We start from the raw sequence: 20,300 nt of genomic DNA, 5'->3' as shown, positions 1-20,300 counted from the left end.
CCTGCATGGTTGTTGTGGAGGGAGCCAGCACAGGTGACAATGCTATGGTACATGATGAAATTACATCGAATTGCAAGTCTACAGCACAGAAACAGGCCATTCGGCCCAGCTGGTCTATACCGGCATTTATGCTCTATGCAAGTCTCCTCCCATCCCTCTTCATCTAATCCTTTCTCCCACATACGCTTATCAAGCTTTCCCTAAATGCGCAAGCTGCAAATTCCACCGGCCATCAGACCACAAACCTATCCTACTGTACACTCTTGGATTTTTCACCAACAAAGTGACTCACTATGGGAAACCACTGCAAACAATCTGCTTGCAAGGCACATGCACCTTTTAACACATAGGCTTACATACAAATAAATCTATTCTCCAAATAATTTTGCATGCAAGCCTAGCATCAGTGCTGCAATTGTTGGCTCCAATTGCTTCTTGTAATCTTGAAAAAATAATGCCAAAGCAATTTCAAGTGAATGCTCAATTCTGTGGGGCGGGGGCAGAGGCTGGGGTAAACTGAGATTTCACATTTTGTGCATCAAACTGTATTCAAATTTGACTAAACAGAGGGCGTTCTAAAGGAAATGAAGAGTGCTAGTCAGATGGTATAACCAGCGGCCTGGACACATGTTTGCAATTGCTAGAGCATTGTATAACCAGATGCAGACAACATACTATGCCTTTCAGCCTTCCCACTCGTGGGAATAATACCTAAAACAACAACAGATTGCACACATGACACAAGAATGATCAGCACAGTTAAAAGAACCTGAATTTAATATTTACCTAGATTTGCAGCCTGTGAATACTGACCAGGGATTGACTGGAACCACGGCTACATTTGAAATTTAAATATGCACAGGTTTTTTGCCTATAACCATCTGCAAAGGAACATTACACATGATTAAAAATGTTGTGAAAGTAACATAATTAAGATGGAGCAGCTTTTCATTCTTTTGACAGCATGATAAATTAAAAGACTCTGCTGTTAGCACACAAAATGTTGAAATTAGAACCGGGTTATGTGCTTTACATATACTGAGCTGTATTTTCTGAGGTATGAAGGATTACAATGTTGTTATTAAATAAGCTTAAAAGAGTTATCCAATTCTTTTAGAAATTGACAATTTGAAGAACTTGACAAAAAGAGCTCTATGAAGGGGTGCAAAAGATGACTCGTCAACTTGTTTAAAAGAGAATTTGCATCCGGAAAGACATTTATGGTAAAAACAAAGTTTGGTGTCAAAGTATTACACTTACAAGAACAGAATCATGTGTGCTTATGTACAAGATAATTACAGTGAAAGTTGTGCTTCTGTCGTCTCCTTCCTAAAATGAAGATCCTCCTTCAAAGTTATAAAGAGTGACGAAAAATTGACAGTGAGATTATTTGAGAATTGTGTCCCTCCTAAATTGTTGGGCATAGAAATTTTTGGTGCAAACCGGGCTGTATTGGATGGGCCGCCCGTTATACACAGCGCCTGATCGTGCAGTCAATGGAACGGAATCTCAGGTGCTGCGTATAATGGGCAGCTGATCAGATACTACCCGAGATTAATTTCTGCTTTACAATTTAGAGAGCCAGAATGGTTAACTTCACAACTGCCTCAATCCCATTAGAAATTTAAATTTTCTGTTAATACTACCTTCGTCCCCTCCTTCTTGGAACGAGTACTCTTATTCTCACCGTTCCTTACAACCCTACATAGCAGGAGAGGCCTTTCTTCAAATTAGCCCAATAGTTTAATTCCAGGTTAACAGTTTGCACTCAATGCTTTGCCATTCAGATACAAATGCATATGGTGTCTTCTCAGGCAAAAAGGACATACAGCAAAAAGAAACCTGTGCTCAGAGTTAACAAATCACAGAACAGACGGTTCAAAATTAACTCAATTTATTCCAATAACATGGACATGTTATCAAATTATGTAAATAGCTAAGGCTAAAATCTACCAAGTAGAATTCAGGGTTGTTTGCAACCCTTTTTTAAAGATAGCAATGTCTTGCTTCAACTTTGACAACTCCCTTTGGATCACAATGCAAAAAATTAGTGATTTAGCCTGTGATTATGCTCTAACTACAGTCTAAGAATGGTTTATGTAAGTGAGATGTGCAGCAGGCACACTGGAATTATACTGCCAGCTGTACAACTGTCCAGACTGCAATTAAGTCAACCACAAAGAAGTTCCATGCAAGCATGTTCACCAGGCCACTCATTTTAATGGCGTGGGGGGGGAAGGACACGGACAGACACACACACACACACACACACACAGTTGGAGTGAACTGTTGAGAGATGATCTTCTGGAGGGGATCTCACACTGCTTTGATGTTATTGCACTCAACTATCCGATTGGGATCTGACAGCAGAGAGTTATACTGCCACTTTTGTATTGTACCCAAAATGGCTTTACAGCAACATGAAGCAGCAGTATAACTACAGCCTTAAACATTCCAACAAGCACAACTAATCTAAGAAGTTGATACAAAACAGTTCCACAACCCTTCCACAACCCTTTAAGCCGATATGAGAGTTATCTGGTATTGGGGAGTAGAGCCTATGGAGACTTTAAAAGTATTACAGTGCAGCATCATATAAACTGAACAGATTGTCGCTTGGTATAACAAGTATAAAACTGAACACGCATTATGTCTGTAGTACAAAGCAACAGGAATAGAGTTGATGTATCTTGTGCAGAGTCTTCGCTGGTCTCAAGTCTCATTACTTGCAGAGCACTGTTTTCAATTAGAATTTAAGATTCAAAGTATGCAGATTTGAACCATCCAGACGGAACCCAAATGTATCAGATGTGCATCTCTAATTTGCACTCCGTGCCCTTAGGAACAATTGAAGTTCCCCAGTTTCTTTTTATCGTCTATAATTTCTTGCAATATTCCATGCAATGTACATCCTTCACCATCATATTAGACGTATCCAAATATCTGTTTCAGATACAGCGTTACCTGTACAAACCTCAGAATTGTCTAGGCTGCATTGGTTTGGGTTCCTGAGTTATTTGCCTTGATCACACTGGCAGTGCGGAGGGACTGTCAGATATGAAGTTTTTAATCCTGAAGTGGACAGATGTCCTTGCTGTTTCATTTAAGTTCTCGCCATTCATCAAAGCAAAGCTATTGTCCTAACAGATTAGCAACATGCCTGGGATTCATTTACATTCAAAGCATAGAGAGGTAATATTTCTGCATTAATTGTCATTGATAGTCTCATAAAAGACTTCATCCCAGATGTCAGTTCAAAGGTAAGCAGCAAAATCATTGCAAATATTACTACATGACGGAACTATTTGAAGTGCAGCTTTGCTTATACAGCACAAAAATGTATAAACATATGGAAGTTATACATAAAATAGGTTTTAAATGTGAATGCCAAAAGTTTGAAATAAAACAGTTTTCCTCAGTTTCTCTAAACAAAATAGCTCCCATGGTTGCTGTTATTTTGTAAACCAAAAGTAAGAATTGATATTAAACTGGCATCAAACCTAGATTGTACTTCAAACAGAAAACATAGCGGTTAGAACTCGACAAGACTCAGCTCATCTCATCTGAAACATTCTCATTATCAGAGTCCACTTCAAGAATTTAGTCAGTTCCTTTAACAGGCCCTTTAAGGCTGCACCACTCTCTTCCACACTTCTACTTTATTGAGCTAACAACTAATCCGGTTCTCAGAGTTTAGGTAGGGAAATCCAGCATTACATTTCTCTGATCTCAACCAGCTACAAACATACACATACCTTAAGAGGATTCTTCAAGTGAACCATGAAGCAAATAGAATGGCCAATATGCAGCATGTGTGTAATATTCAGAAGCAAAATCTACCCAACTTTTAAACTCACACTAGAATGTAGCTCACTTAAAAATTAAATCAGGTCATCTAATGGACTGTTAATGAAGCAGGCCAAGCAAATATGCATTAAATGCCAATATATAGAGTTAATTAATACAAGGAACTCTGAGACTTAGGGCTGGATTTTCTCAATGAAGACGTGCTGGAGGCGAGACTTCTGGTTTCCGGGTTTCAGTCCCGCCCCCAGCGACATCTAACCAACCCGTGCTATTTTCCCTTGATTGGCCTGGATAAGCCCGCCCGGCCAATTAAGGGAAAGCCAGTGACAGATGATGTCAGCGTATGACGCTTCATCTGTCGAAAATTTTTTGACAGATGAATTGTCAGCATTTGACAGCTTTGAGAAGCTGTCAAACACTGACAATCTCTGTTCCAAGTTGAGCCCTTGCACAAAGGCACACCAAGACCTCTCTCCTCAGCAGAAAGCAGATGGCTGCAGCATCTGAGATTGCAGCAGCCATTCTGTCATCTCTGCCGTTGAGATGAGGCATCTCCAGAAAGAAGCAAAAGGAAACTTTTCCCAACACTTCACACTCATCTCTCATACTTACCTGTCCACACTTACACCCATCACTCACCTCTACAGCTGACATGTCGACCTCTCTCACCCCCGCCGACCCACTGCTCGCCTCGCTGACCCTGGCGAGGTTCGCAGCCATCGGGAAGCCCGCAATTGCAGGAGCAAAATGGGGAAAAGCCTCAAAACTGCCTGTTAACAGGCAGTTAATTGGCTCTATTCCCCTTCCCGCCTCAAGGACGGGTCCCTGCGTGTCTCGGGGACCTGCCTCCTGGGAAGATGGCACGGAGGTGGGTAGGGAGCGGGGTCGGTGCCCGCTCCCAGTTTTTGCCATTTTCCCGGCAGTCTCGCCTCCAAACCCGCCTCCTCAGGGCTGGGAAAATCCAGCCGAGTGTATGTAATAACCATTAAAGAAATTTGCCAAATACAAAGCAGTCCAAATTAGACTGAAATTTAGACTGTTCAGATAAATTAAAACAAAATTGGAGGCCAGTGTGCACCATTGTCCATCCTATTATCTTGAGGGATGTTTCCAAAATCAGAATTCTAAATTGGGTCAAAATATGAATGAGATATCTGAATCTTGTCAAAGTTTGGATAATTTATATCTGCAATTCTTAAATGAAGTGTACCACATATGGCTTACTTGACTTAACTTTATGTTAATCAGTGATAATGGGGGGGAATTTTAACCTAGAAAAAGAGGGTGGGTTTGGAACGTGGGGGTAGTTAAATTGTTAACTCCCAACCTGATCCCGCCTCCAACCCGCCCAGGGGGCGGAACGTCAATTTAAATTATAATGTGGCTGGAAGCCTCTTTAACAACATCCATGCACGTGGACGGTGTAGTGTATGTAACTGTTCTACCTTTAAGAGAACTATCGTATGTAACCGTTCACCTTTAAGAGAACTATTTTAGGTGTGGCACTACTTTATCTTGGCTGCTGTATACTGTAATACCGACGGTGACCACACCAGTATATAAGTGCTGTGTCAGGATTTATTGGGCAGATTCTCCCTGACCTTCGAATAGTAAAGCCCTGTTTAAGTTACTCTTGTAGTCTGTGTATTACTTCGCTATACAACCCACAGACTTTACAGTGGCGACGAGTTCGATCTTACCCTGCGGCAACAATACTTCTGAAGAAGTAAACGAGCGTCGAGAAGAGGCACCCGCCCTCGTCGTTTTGCTGAGTGAAAACTCGAGTCAGCAGACCAAGAAAGGAGGAAGATTTCAAACACGAAGTCTTCCATCAGCAACAGGCACGGATTGTCTCTTCTGCCACGGTGGTGAGTGAGCCGATCAACACGAGAAGCAAGTCGGCCACGGTGACTGTGAGTAAAGGGAAAATAGAAACAAATAAACGGAGGATAAGGGCGGTGCACTCGACCACGGTCGAGGGGAAAAAGGCCGGACAATTACTGAGGCCACGAAGCGCTGCGACCGGATCGTAAGGCGCGGGAAGAGATAAAAATAAATAAATCGCGGAGAACTCAGCCGCAGCCGGGGAGGGAAGCACCGGACTGCGAGAGGGCTGGGAAGCGCGATTGAGAGCCGCGCGAGCGGGAGAGACAGAGCCCGAGCGAGAGCCGCGCGAACGGGAGAGACAGAGCCCGAGAGAGAGCGAGAGCCGCGCGAGCGGGAGAGACAGAGCCCGAGAGAGAGCGAACGAGAGCCGCGCGAGCGGGAGAGACAGAGCCCGAGAGAGAGACCGAGCGAGGTTCCGGCCAGCGGCTTGCAGCAGCTGCCGTGAAGGACCAGGAGCTGGATCTGTCCGAGGCCAACTGGTTGTCCCCAGCGCCGGTTGCCCCTGCCGAAAAGAAGAAGGGGGGGGACAAGGAACGCGATCGGCTTTTCTAGCGCGCGCTTCAGAATAAACTGAAGCCGGCGCACAGGCTACAAACCCCGTAAACCAGCGGTCGTCGCCCGAGGGCAAAGCTTACCCCTCCCACCAGAGGAAGAAGTCAGGAGCGGGAAACCGCCATTTTGCCAGTAGGGGGGAAGAAGACAAGCGCGGGAAACCGCCATTTTGCCAGTAGGCGGGGAAGAAGACAAGCGCGGGAACCCGCCATTTTTGGAAAAAAAAAGAAAAAGTTAAAAAGTTAAAGAGAAATCCTGTTGTTTCGCAGAAAGATAGTGAGAGACAATGAAGATGCCTAAGCATGGTAACATCAACAACTTCGATGCCGAGGTGGAAGATTGGCCCACGTACGTAGAACGTATCGAGATATATTGTGAGGCCAATAAAATAGAAGATGATGATAAAGCTATAACCTTGCTAATCTCGATGGGCGAGAAGACATACGGGTTATTGAAGCATCTTCTATCACCAGCTAAACCGGCGGATCAAACCTTCGATAATATTGTTGCTGTCCTGAAGGATCATTTTAACCCCGCACCGCTGATGTTAGCGGAACGATCTAAATTTTACGGGAGAACGCAACGAAAAGAGGAAAGCAACGCGGAGTACTTGGTCGAGCTGCGTAGACTAGCGAAATACTGCCAGTTTAGAGGAAATCTGACAGAGGCATTGCGAGACAAGTTCGCGTGTGGATTGTCAAAGGAAGGAACGCAAAAACGACTACTCGAAGAGAACGATCTTACACTTGATAAGGCTGTCCATATTGCAGCATCGCACGAAGCCGCAGCGAGAGGCACGGTGGAAATGCAGCGGAAGACAGCGGTACTCAGTGTGGATCAAATGACTTCGGGTACAATGAAATGTTCTCGTTGTGGGAAGACAACACACGGCCAGAACCAATGCTGGATTAAAAACCAGGACTGTAGGAAATGTGGCAAGCTTGGCCACATAGCTAAGGTATGCCGGTCAGGAAAGAAGAACAACAATAATAAGTCACCGCAGAAGAAGTACAGAAAGGTACATGAGGTGACTGGGAAGAGTCCAGATGAACAGAATTTGGACTCAGACTCCAACAGCAAGGCACTGGGTAGTCTGAGGATTCATAATGTGAGTAAAGAAGCTGACCGACAAACTATCTGGATCACACTACAGATTGCAAAAGTCCAAGTGAAGATGGAAGTGGACACCGGATCGGCGGTGACAGTCATGAATAAGCATGATTACAAAAAGTTATTCAAACATATTCCCCTACGGGATGAGGAGATAGTATTGCAGACATACATGGGGCACAAAGTATACCCCATCGGAAAGATAGAAGTCAAGGTGAGATACAAAGACAAAGATCACCAAAGGATGGACTTGTATGTGCTGCCCGAGGGAGGTCCACCACTTCTGGGACGGGAGTGGATCAGGAAAATAAAGATAGACTGGCATTCACTAAACATAATGACGGTAGATTCCGGGAAGGAAGAGGTCAAACCTGAACGGTTGTCCAGAATATTGGACGAAGCTAAAGAGGTATTCCAGCAAGGACTGGGAACACTGAGAGGAATTAAAGCAAAAATCAAGATTGCAGAACATGCAAGCCCAAAATTTTTCAAAGCCAGATCGGTACCTTACGCGATACGACCTGCTGTGGAGGCAGAACTGGAAGAGCTTGAATGTGCAGGGGTACTGTCTAAGGTGGACTGGAGTGAGTGGGCCACGCCCATTGTTCCCGTCATGAAGTCTTCATCAAGTAACAAGCCAGGGGGACTGGGGAAGGTCCGCATCTGCGGAGATTTCAAGATCACAGTTAATCCGGTGCTGCACACTGTACAATACCCGCTTCCGCGGATTGAGGATATCTTTGCTTCATTGTCTGGCGGGCAACACTTCACCAAGATAGACCTGGCACAGGCATACTTACAAATGGAAGTCGAGGAAGAGCCGCGCCAGTATCTCACAATCAACACGCACAGAGGCTTGTATCGTTATAATAGACTGGTTTTTGGAGTAGCTTCGGCTCCAGCAATTTGGCAGAGGGCAATGGAGCAGGTCTTACAAGGTGTTCCAAGCACGCAGTGTTACTTGGACGATATCCTGATTATGGGAGAAGACGAGGAGGAACACCTCACAAATTTGAAACTGGTGCTCACCAGGTTGAAGGAATATGGCCTTCGAGTTAATCGCCAGAAATGTGAGTTCTTCCAGAAACGGATCTCGTACTGCGGTCATGTCATTGACCAAGAGGGGCTGCACAAGTCGCCTGGCAAGATAGAATCTGTCGTGAAGGCCCCCGCTCCGGAAAACGTTTCACAGTTGAGATCGTTTCTGGGGTTGATTAATTATTATCACAAGTTTCTGCCAAATTTATCCACGGTGCTACATCCGCTGAATGCTCTGTTACGGAAAGAAGTGCCATGGAAGTGGAGCGAGGACTGTAAAAAGGCCTTTCGCAGAAGCAAGGCGTTGATTACCTCTGGGGAAGTGTTGGCTCATTTCAACCCAACGTTACCTCTTCGTCTAGCTTGTGATGCTTCCCCTTATGGAATTGGAGCAGTACTTTCACACAAGTTACCAAATGGCTCGGAAAGGCCAGTCGCATTTGCGTCCCGATCGTTGACCTCCGCGGAGCGAAATTACGCTCAGATAGACAGGGAGGCCCTCAGCCTTGTGTGGGGAGTAAAGAAATTCAATCATTACCTGCAGGGCAAGAAGTTCACATTACTGACAGACCACCAGCCGTTGGTGTCCATATTCAACCCTAACAAGGCCGTTTCCACTATGACAGCGCAAAGGTTACAGAGGTGGTCCGTGTTACTTGGGGCACACCAATATGACATTGAATACAAAAGCTCCAAACAGCATGGAAATGCTGATGGGTTATCGCGCCTACCGTTGCCGGTAGTAGAAGAGGCGGCTACAATGGACCCGGTAGAAATGTTCCACTCATCCATAGTAGAATGTCTACCAGTAACCAATTCGATGATCGAGAATGAAACAAGAAATGACCCGACTCTCTCACGGGTCTACGATCTAACAGTGGAGGGATGGCCAGCACATGGCGAACCAACACTGCCAGCATTTTCGCAACAGAAAGAACAGCTGTCAGTGTGCCGAGGAACCTTGATGTGTGGATCGAGAGTGGTGATCCCACCCAAACTTCAGCATAAGGTGCTAAAGGAACTTCACGAGGGGCATCTGGGTGGAGTGAAAATGAAGAACCTAGCAAGAGCGTTTGTGTGGTGGCCAGGTATTGATGGAGACATCGAGGAAATAACCAAGAGTTGTCTAGGATGCCAGAAGGTCCAAAACGCGCCACCACAAGCTCCTCTGCATCCATGGGAGTGGCCCTCATCTCCTTGGCAAAGGGTACACATCGACTTTGCTGGTCCATTTATGGACTCAATGTTTCTAATAGCGGTGGATGCACACTCCAAGTGGCTGGAGGTAATAAAGATGTCCTCCACCACCACGGAAAAAACCATCACAGTATTAAGGACCATGTTTGCCAGGAATGGGCTGCCGGAACAGGTCTGTTCTGATAATGGACCACAATTTGTGTCCGAAGAATTCAGGAAGTTTTTAAAAAGCAATGGGGTCAAGCACTACACGTCAGCCCCATACCATCCCGCCACCAATGGCTTAGCTGAAAGGTTTGTCCAGACCTTCAAGAAGGCCATAAAGGCCATGGGTAATGAGAACATCAACTTACAACATAAGGTAGATAGCTTCTTGTTGGCGTACAGGAATGCAACACATGCGGTCACAAATCAAACTCCCGCCATGATGTTTTTCAATAGAAGACTAAGATGCCGGCTGGATTTGATTAAGCCAAACGTCAGAAGGGACGTAGAGAACCGGCAATTCCAGGGCTTGAATGAAAGGCCAACTAGATCTTTTCAGACAGGTCAACAAGTTTTGGCCCGGGACTACCGTACCGAGAAATGGCAGCCGGGAACTATTGTAAAAAGGCTAGGGCCGCTGCTGTATACAGTGGACATTGGTGACAGCATAATAAGGCGCCATGTTGACCAGATCATAGGGTCATCCACAAAGAGCCAACCTACTCCACAACCTTACACGGCTAATGTAGAAACAGAGATACCCAGAGCACCTACCTCCGATCTGGTAATACTGGAATCAGCTGATCCTGACACTGTCCTTCAAGCTGAATCAGCCTTGCCGGAAGAACCTACTACCCCGCCGAAAACTACTACACCACCGAGGCGTTATCCGGACAGAGTCAGGAGACCTCCAGAGAGACTGAACCTGTGAACTGTTTTACATAATTTGTATATATGTTCTAATGATATGGTTAATGGGGAATAAGTATGTTGTAAGCTAAAAAGGGAGGATTGTAGTGTATGTAACTGTTCTACCTTTAAGAGAACTATCGTATGTAACCGTTCACCTTTAAGAGAACTATTTTAGGTGTGGCACTACTTTATCTTGGCTGCTGTATACTGTAATACCGACGGTGACCACACCAGTATATAAGTGCTGTGTCAGGATTTATTGGGCAGATTCGCCCTGACCTTCGAATAGTAAAGTCCTGTTTAAGTTACTCTTGTAGTCTGTGTATTACTTCGCTATACAACCCACAGACTTTACAGACGGGTTTCACACAATTTGTGAAACCCGGCAGTTAAAGCAAGACGGGGACTGCTGCTTCCAGGAGGTAAATGTCTTCATACCTACCTCCTGGATCTAGGGTCCCTGCCTAGCCCACCCCCCGTGATCAGAGGCCCCTGACCCATGGGGCCTTTGATCGCACCTCCCCCCACCGCCCCTCCTCCGCCAAGGCCTCAATCTGGCTGGCTGCAGGCGGGAAACTGAGGCCTCACATGAAAATCAGGCCCTGCCGTTAAAGTCGGCAGGGTCTGCGGGAAACCCGGCCTCCCCGACTGCATCGGAGTCCCACCCGCCCCTAACCCGCCTTCCTCCAGAAAATTCAGGCCAATGATTTCTCATCTTGGCTCCAATTTGTCTTCCCTTCCTCTCCCAAATGCATTGACTGATGCTGCAGCACTGTTTCACAGGTGCTGACAACCCTCAGCATCTTCATCAGGCAGTCATATCTGATAGCTGCACCTAGACAGTGAATATATGCAAGCTATTGGACTATGAAAGTATCACAATGGAGCGGGATGCTGTCTTTAACATCTACACATGAATTTTCCTGCAGTCACTGGATAACAATTGGAAGCAGATATCCTTGCAGGATTTTCCAATTCTTAGCCTAAGCTGCCCAACTGAGTTCAACCATTTCACCACAAAGCTCTTCCAAATGACTCGAGTTTATCCAGCAAACAGCCAAGCCGTAGAAACCAAGATCAATAAGCTCACCCAGCAAAGATTATAGGCCATGAAAGAATCAGGTTCAATCTCTAGTCTATGCAAAGTTAAACACTCCTGGCTAGAGTGGCAATAAGGGTTCTACAATTAGCCACAGCACTCATGGATTAGAAAGGAGCAAAAAATAAAATAAGCTAGCATTCCCCCTCCCGATTACTATCCACTGACCTCTACTGGAAGTGAGTCAGTGGACAATGAACGAGGACAAGATTGGCAGTGCTAGGCTGGCCCCTGCACTCCAATTGCCTGCTGACACTCACTGTCAAGGTTCACACATGAATGACGACCATCTGGGAGAGATATGGAAAAGCAACCAATACCAATTTAATTGTACCCTAATGGGATTAAACCTTCCTGAACTGTGCTGCTCAGTACCACACCAGGCAATGGATTTACCCACAAAGGCACCAGGGAAGCCCAATACTATTTTATCAGTGGTAGCCAGTGTTACTTTCCTTTGCTGTCGGCACTCTCAGACACACTGAATTCTCAGTTGGCGAGATCAAAATGGCAGGTCGTAAAAAATTAACTTGCTGGATTTCCCTAGTAAAGGAGATAAATGGCAGAGCTCCCCATCAGTCTATTGGCATAAATGGGATGGCGGTGGGTTTCCCTCACTAATGCTCAATAATTATTTCACCTCTGTTGGCTTAACAGAAGGTGAATGTAAATTATGTTGACATTGCACATCAAGCTTACCTTGATCACTCACTGTCCTCCTTACCATTGAATCCGGAACGTATTCATATTGCCAGCTCTCCAAATGCAAGAGTTAACCGGGAGTGAACTGAAGTGAGGCCATTTATGGAAAACAACTCAGTCTCAAAACTGATTAGAATGCCATGTTTGCACCTGGTTGCAGTGAAGCAAGTGGCCACCCAAGACATCTGGTAAACAAGACAAAGAATGATTCAAAGAAGCTTTGTTGATAATGAGAGAAAATAAAAATGGCCAAATTTCCCCACACAACCACCAGAGCCGAGAACAATACCTATGCTCAAAATTCACCTTGTGATGTATGTTTCACTCTAATGTAGGTAAAGGTATAGCATGGTATATTTACATAAGTGATCATCTTATACTATACCCTTGTTCCTACCTCCATTGTCCCATTGATTGTAAAGTGTATAGGATTGAAATGGGTTCTTGAAAATAACCTGCTCCCTCAAATGAAAGGAAATTTACCAATAACCTGTGAAAAACCAACATATCTTTACTACATGCCTATAAAATGTGTTATTTTTATTTGTATTTCGGTGGAATGTAGTTTTTTTCACCATCTTATTCCCTGAAATTTTACATTAAAAACAAATCGATTACTTATTTTTTCAAAAATACAGATATGTGCCCATTTTCTTATAAACTCAAAATAATTTCATATAACCTAAACTAAATCTTGTACATTCAAAATGAGTATCTTTGAAGTAATCCTTAAATGACCAGATTTCTCTTTTGAAACAAAGACTTGCATTTATACAGCACCTTACACAACTTCAGGATGTCCCAAAGCATTTTAAAGCCAACAAAGTACTTTTATAAAGTGTAGTCACTGTTGTAATGTAGGAAACACGGCAGCCAATTTGTGCACAGCAAGCTCCCACAAACAGCAATGTGATAATGACCAGATAATCTGTTTTCTTTAGTGATGTTGATTGATGGATAAATATTGGCCAGAACACCAGGGAGAATGCCCCTGCTCTTCTTCCAATAGTGGCCACGGGATCTTTTACATCCACCCAAGAAAGCAGACGGGCCTCGGTTTAACATTTCATCCGAAAGACGGCACCTCCAACAGTGCAGCACTCCCTCTGCACTGCACTGGAGAGTCAGCCTAAATTTTTGTGCTCAAGTCTTTAAAGTGGGACTGGAACCCATAACCTTTTGAGTCAGAGGCGACAGTGCTACCTACTGAGCCACAGCTGACCCCTTCGCATTTTAAACGGCTGTTTTATTTCTTACTCTTTAGATCTCCCTATTATAGATCACTCCATGCTGTGTCCCACTCCCTGGCCAAGCTGTTCCAGTACAGCTACAACACTGGCATCTATTTGACAATGTGGAAAACTGCCCAGGTATATCCTGTCCACAAAAAGCAGGACAAATCCAACCTGGCCAATTACCATCCCATCAGTCTACTCTCAATCATCAGCAAAATGATGGAAGCCATCATCGACAGTGCTATCAAGCGGTACTTACTCACCAATAACCTGCTCACTGATGCCCAGTTTGGGTTCTGCCAAGAACACTCGGCTCCCGACCTCATTACAGCCTTGGTCCAAACATGGACAAAGGAGCTGAATTCCAGAGGTGGGGGTGGGGGGTGAGAGTGACTGCCCTTGACATCAAGGCAGCATTTGACTGAGTGTGGCATCAAGGAGCCCTAGTAAAACTGAAGTCAATGGGAATCAGGGGGAAAACATTCCACTGGCTGGAGTCATACCTAGCACAAAGGAAGATGGTTGAAGATCCATTATCACAGCCCCAGAACATCACTGCAGGAGTTCCTCAGGGCAGTGTCCTAGGCCCAACCATCTTCAGCTGCTTCATCAATGACCTTCCCTCCAACATAAGGTCAGAAATGGGGTTGTTCGCTGATGACTGCACAGTGTTCAGCACCAATCACAACTCCCGAGATAATGAAGCAGTCCATGCCCGCATGCAACAAGACCTGGACGACGTTCAGGCTTGGGCTGATAAGTGGCAGGTAACATTCGCGCCACAGAAGTGCCAGGCAATGACTATCTCTAACAAGCGAGAGTCCCACCTCCCCTTGACATTCAACGGCATTACCATCGCCGAATCCCCCACCATCAAGATCCTGGCCGGTCACCATTGACCAGAAACTTAACTGGGCCAGCCACATAAATACTGTGGCAACAAGAGCAGGTCAGAGGCTAGGTATTCTGCGGCGAGTGTCTCACCTCCTGATTACCCAAAGCATTTCCACCATCTACAAGGCACAAATAAGGAGTGTGATGGAATACTCTCCACTTGCTTGGACAAGTGCAGCTCCAACAACACTCAAGAAGCTCGACACCATCCAGGACAAAGCAGCCTGCTTGATTGGCACCCCATCCACCACCTTAAAAACATTCACTCCCTCCACCAGCAGCATACCGTGGCTGCAGTGTGTACCATCTACAAGATGCACTGCAGCAACTCACCAAGGCTTCTTTGGCAGCACCTCCCAAACCTGCGACCTCTTCCAGCTAGAAGGACAAGAGCAGCAGGCGCATAGGAACACCACCACCTCCAAGTTCCCCTCCAAGTCACACACCATCCTGACTTAGTATATCGCCGATCCTTCATCGTCGCTGGGTCAAAATCCTGGAACTCCCTCCCTAACAGCACTGTGGGAGTACCTTCACCACATGAACTGCAGCGGTTCAAGACGGCGGCTCACCACCACCTTCTCAAGGGCAATTAGGGATGGGCAATAAATGCTGGCCTTGCCAGTGATGCCCAGATCCCACTCTGAATTGTGCTATCAGGTGATGCACATAGATTGGCCGACTCACCAGCCTTTCCCATTACCGCCCCCCCCTTTGAAATAAGTGTCTAATTTCCATTCTCGTCGCCAAGCTCTAGCCAGAAACCTGCCTCTTCCCACTCCACATCAGAACACTACATTGCAAATAATTTCAATGGTAGATCAACAAACAACTTCCCCACTGAACCATTAAATCTTGAAGCTTCATTCTGAAAAGAGCACTTTGGGCAAATTCTGTGTATAATATTTAGGGAGTCCTTCAAACTTCTATGGAATGTAAACAACTTTTACATTAAAAAAAGTTTTCTGAGATAACCCCTATAGGATTACATTTCTTTCCTCCTCTATCAAAAGGCATTTAATTTGCTGCACCTTCTTCCATTGCTGCATGTTATGCACGACACAGTGGGCAAAATGACCTGTGCAAACCGACTGCAAAATATTTGAACTTGTGTTGGCAAGTAACTCTTGCAAGAACAGTAAGTGTGTGGCAGCTCCTTCTCCCCTGAACCTTCTGATGTGCCTCAATGAATCCGAGACTCGACGTTAACGGAGCAAAGCAAGGCTTTTTATTAACTCAGAAAGTAATACACATTGGAGAAGTGTCTCTCATCCAGAGATCTGCTGTACTGCTGTGAGACACGCTGGGGCTTGCTTAAGTAGGGGCCAGGTATGGGCGGAGCCCTACACACAAGGAAATGAAACTGAAACTAAACTAAACACAGGGAATACAGTGCCTGATGAATGGCATATTTCATCACACCTTCCACTTAAATACTTGGCACACGTTCCCAGATCATATTCAGCGCCGATTCCTTGTGCGTTTATCGATACAAGATTGGGCTGCTTTTCTTTTCCATGGGTCTACAGCAGGTTAAATGATGAAAATAATGTTCCTTGGATGTTCATAAAATGCAAACGCTTAATGTTATCAACATTACATCCATTGTCACTTTGCATCAAATGACAATGGAGCTTGAATTAAAAGCTTTTGAGAATTTTCATTCAAGTTCCCTCCAAAAGTCTTTGTATTGCAAGTGTTAAACACATGACAGACCAAAAATTCAACTCACAAAATATTTTTTTTTAAATAAATCATGCAGGTTCTGTGGATTTGCCACTCCTTCATGTTTATAAAATGCATGTCATTTTTACAGCAGGTCTTTTATTTCTACCAACAATATAAATGCCTTAGTGTAGTCCTTCATTTCTAGTTCTGCCTTTGGTCTCATCTCCAGCTTTGTAGTTATGTTCTTTGTCTCTATTATGTTGTACTTCATCTGCAGTTCTGCCATTGTACAGCCTGTCTCCGCTACTGCAGTAACTCATCCCCTGGTTGTTAACAGGAATATCTCAGATACAGACCTTTTAATTAGGAATACATGCCCAAGGCAAATGCAGCTAGTCCAAAGTCACGAATACAAATGACACATCAGGTTCAGCAGTTCTGCTTTTAATGCAGAAGCCAAGCAAAAATACAAAAAAAGAGACAGAAATAATAAGTACCTGGCAAAAAAGACTGAATCTAATTATCTTACAACTGTGTGACATTTTTGTCTATACAACCTTCGTTCCTGTGGTCCCATTTTTGTGTCACCGCTCCACCCCCCCCCCCACCATTAGAAATTCTTATGTCCACATTTAGAATGGAAACTCCCTATGTAAACTTGTCACACTATGATTATGCCTTCCTGCCAGTGCACATCAGTTTTGTGTCTCGGAGCCTGTACTGCAGAGAAATGCCTAGGCCTCAACCAACTCTACCTTTCTAAATCCCAAACTGTTTTGCTATTTAAACTATAAATACCAATACAAAAATCAAGTTACAAGAGCAGAATGTTTGGGTTTAAAATGGGAACTGAATCACAACTGCACACCATGGTCCAATTATCCTTTGCCGTTTAACACCGCTTTACTTGTCAGCCGTGGTTCAGTTGGTAGCACTCTTGGCTCCGAGTCAGAAGGTTCAAGTCTCACTCCAGAGCCTGAAGCACAAAAGCCTAGGCCAACACTCCAGGGCAGTACTGAGGGAGCGCTGCACTGTCGGAGGTGCCCTCTTTCAGATGAGATATTACATAGAAACATAGAAGATAGGAGCAGGAGTAGGCCATTTGGCCCCTCGAGCCTGCTCCGCCATTTAACGAGATCATGGCTGATCATCCAAATTCAGTACCCTGTCCCTGCTTTCTCCCCATATCCCTTGATCCCTTTAGCCTTAAGAAATATATCTAACTCCTTCTTGAATATATTTAATGAATTGGCCTCTACTGCCTTCTGTGGTAGAGAATTCTACAGGTTCACCACTCTCTGGGTGAAGAAATTACTCCTCATCTCTGTCCTAAATGGCTTACCCCTTATCCTTGGATATTAAACCGAGGACCCATCTGCTTTCTCAGGTGGATGTAAAAGATCATTACATTGCTAATCATGGGGCTTTGCTGTGCGCAAATTGGCTTCTGCATTTCCTACATTACAACAGTACTTCATTGGCTGTAAAGCGCTTTGGGACATCCGGAGGTCATGAAAGGCACTCAATAACAGCGCTATATAAATGGCATATGCCTTTATTTCTTTACACTTGGGTCTCTACTCCCCCCAGGGTCTACTTTGCCCATTCCAGCGACAAAGTGGCCCCCGTGTTTTTGAGGCTCTGGCCTTATTCACATTCACCAGGCGAGCTGCAGGGCACCAAACAAGTGTCTCGACGCAGCTTGGCAGATTCGGCAAAGGAAAACGGGCCAGAGCTGCTGCCAGGAAGGTAAGCTGTGGAGGGTGGGGCTCTCGGGGAGGCAGCAGGCCAGATTATTTTTGTGGGCCGTGGAAGTGCACTCAAGCTCCTTCGAGGCCCACAAAAATAATTCAAAAATTTACCTTTGCTGGGCCTCTTCTCTTGCATCCAATGCCTGCATTGTGCAGGCTCCAACCAGTTTGAACTTAAAATGGCAATCAGAGTACGATTTCCATTAGAAGACACCAATTTCCATATTAAAAGGAGCGTAATGCCTGAAACAGACGGGCACTTTGGGCACCCAGACGTAGGTGACATGAATCAGTCATTCATGAAAGAAAGACTTATGAAATAATACTGAGCGGCCTACGGGTGGCGCTGTCCAGGGAGAGTATAAATACTCAGGCATGGGCCCATCTTGCGCAGGACATTCTTAACAGGAACTAGTGAAGGACATAACTAGACCTCCATGTTGTAAAACAGTTGATTAAAGCTTCGTTTAATGCTTAGACCAAGTGCCTAGTAGTTTTCTTACGTCAGTAGGCCCCTTTTAAAATGGCGCTGGCTGCATCGCTGGTGTTAATGGGGCGGGAAGGCTACGGACCCCATCTTGAGGCCGTTACCAGCTCGTTAATGCCAGGCGAAGGAAGTGCAAATCGTTGTTCCCGCCCCCGTGTGCGGATCATCGAGCATATTTTATTTATGTGAGAAACAAAATCTCAGTAAAAGTCCCTGATTCTGAGCAGTACAATGGTGCAATGCAGTGCCGTGCATTGAAACTCCAGTGTGCTGTACAGTGGAGAGGAACAAGGGACAGTGTGAGTTCAAGCCCACAAGTCCTCACATATTGAGTTCCCAATATTGGCCATGTCATCAGGGGACACGATCTTCCCCACAGAGAGGGAAGGGCGCAAAGACAACCAGAGCCGCTCTTGCACCCCTCCGAGTGTTGTCAGCCTGGGTGAAATGTTGCAATAGCCTGCCTGTTCTTTCATCCAGGAAATGCTGCACAGGAAAGGGAGCCCTAATTGCGGAAGAGAAAATAAAATTTTTAAAGAACTACTGTAAATATTCCTGGTATTTTTCCAGAATTATTCACTAAATTTAGTAAAATACAGCAGTAATGTGAGAAAGAAGGAAATACTTTCTATAAAAAGTACTTCCTTCCATAATAGTTGCGAAAGTAACTTCGATTTTAGCTCCATATGTTCAAAGAAGTCTCAACATGAACAGTTGCAGAGTAGCCTGCTAGAGATTTACCATACAGAGTTTCCTACCAGAAGACAGCTATTCCGCTGATCTATATAGCGATGGCATTGGTTACCATTTAATGTAGCGCTTTCCTGTGACAACTTTATGTATCTGCACACAGGAATTGTATGTATACGAGTGTCTGTGCAGAAACTATTGACAAAACCTTCAATCACAGCGTAACAAAAATCAGGGAAGAATGATGAAGTTTATGGCATCTATAGAAAGAATCATACCTTCCAGTGCTTTTGCAAGTTACATCGTGGATTCTGATATAATCTTGGTTACAAACCGTAAGCAGCAATAGTTGTCTGATCAGAGGCAGGAATCTGACAGATATTTAAGGTCAGGTTGAAGGCCTTATTCTAAAGTCAGAGCCTCAGTATTCATGATGCAATATTTTGTACAGCAAAAAAAAACCTTGGTTAAAAACCCTCAGTACAATTTACTCAGCATTGCTTGTGCTGGCTTAAAAACATGCTTCACTGAAGGTACTGAGGCACAAACTCCTTGTAGCAGCAAAAATATATCGTTAACAAATTAACACTACCAATATCACTAAAAGTTGAAGTGAAATCTGATTGTAACCAGTGCACAAGATATTAAAGGCGTGCAAATGCACTTTGAGCTTTTTAACCAAAGAATCTGATTTTTCAGAAAAACACTTATTAAAGTGATTAAGCAGAAGCCCTTCCCCTCATAGTAAAAGATGCATCATACCGGCTACTGTGCTGTCAATCAAGTGACCGAGTTGACCTTTACTATGCGCGTTTCCTTGGCTGACGGAAGATTCCCTGTTCCCCTGTAGGAAATGTGCGACTAATGAGTATTCCCGTTCTCACTCCACTCCTCAGCGCCTGCCTGTCCCATTGTTATACATCATCAACCGAAGCAACCTGCTGCCAGCAGCTGCTCCCTCCAGAATCATCAACCAATCACCTGCCACTGCCACCTCCTCTGACATCACATTCAGGGTGACTGTAAAACACAGAGCTCATTCAAAAGTGCCCACGTAAGAATCATGTCAATCCTGGAGAGAGAGAGAGCAAGAGCGAGAGAGAAAACTCTGCTTTCAGCAGAATACCTTCCTCACACTCTCCTATCTGGCATTACTGCAGCACACTGAAGTTACAGGGAAACCGGGCACATTGGGCAGTAAAAGCAGCGTGCTAAAAATAATTTATATGAAATCCTCTTCCCCTTGGAAAGAAGGAAATCAAGCAATAAAAACCTACAAGGATAAT

General features: G+C 44.7%; 1 long non-coding RNA gene across 1 annotated transcript in view; it reads right to left on the bottom strand.

The window, feature by feature from the left end:
• LOC147102774 (uncharacterized) overlaps nucleotides 1-20,074 on the bottom strand; it is a 638,572-nt gene extending 618,498 nt beyond the window's left edge. The window contains exon 1 of the long non-coding RNA XR_015073098.1: nucleotides 19,777-20,074. This is a non-coding gene — a long non-coding RNA (uncharacterized LOC147102774). The remainder of the gene's footprint in view (nucleotides 1-19,776) is intronic.
• Nucleotides 20,075-20,300: the final 226 nt, after the last annotated feature.

This window comes from Somniosus microcephalus, chromosome 21 (genome assembly GCF_052327205.1).
Source record: "Somniosus microcephalus isolate GS21.2 chromosome 21, FLI_Smic_1.0, whole genome shotgun sequence".
Taxonomy (NCBI): Eukaryota; Metazoa; Chordata; class Chondrichthyes; order Squaliformes; family Somniosidae; genus Somniosus; species Somniosus microcephalus.
The sequence above is the reverse complement of the archived record's forward strand: the minus strand, read 5'-3'. Positions and strand labels throughout refer to the sequence as shown.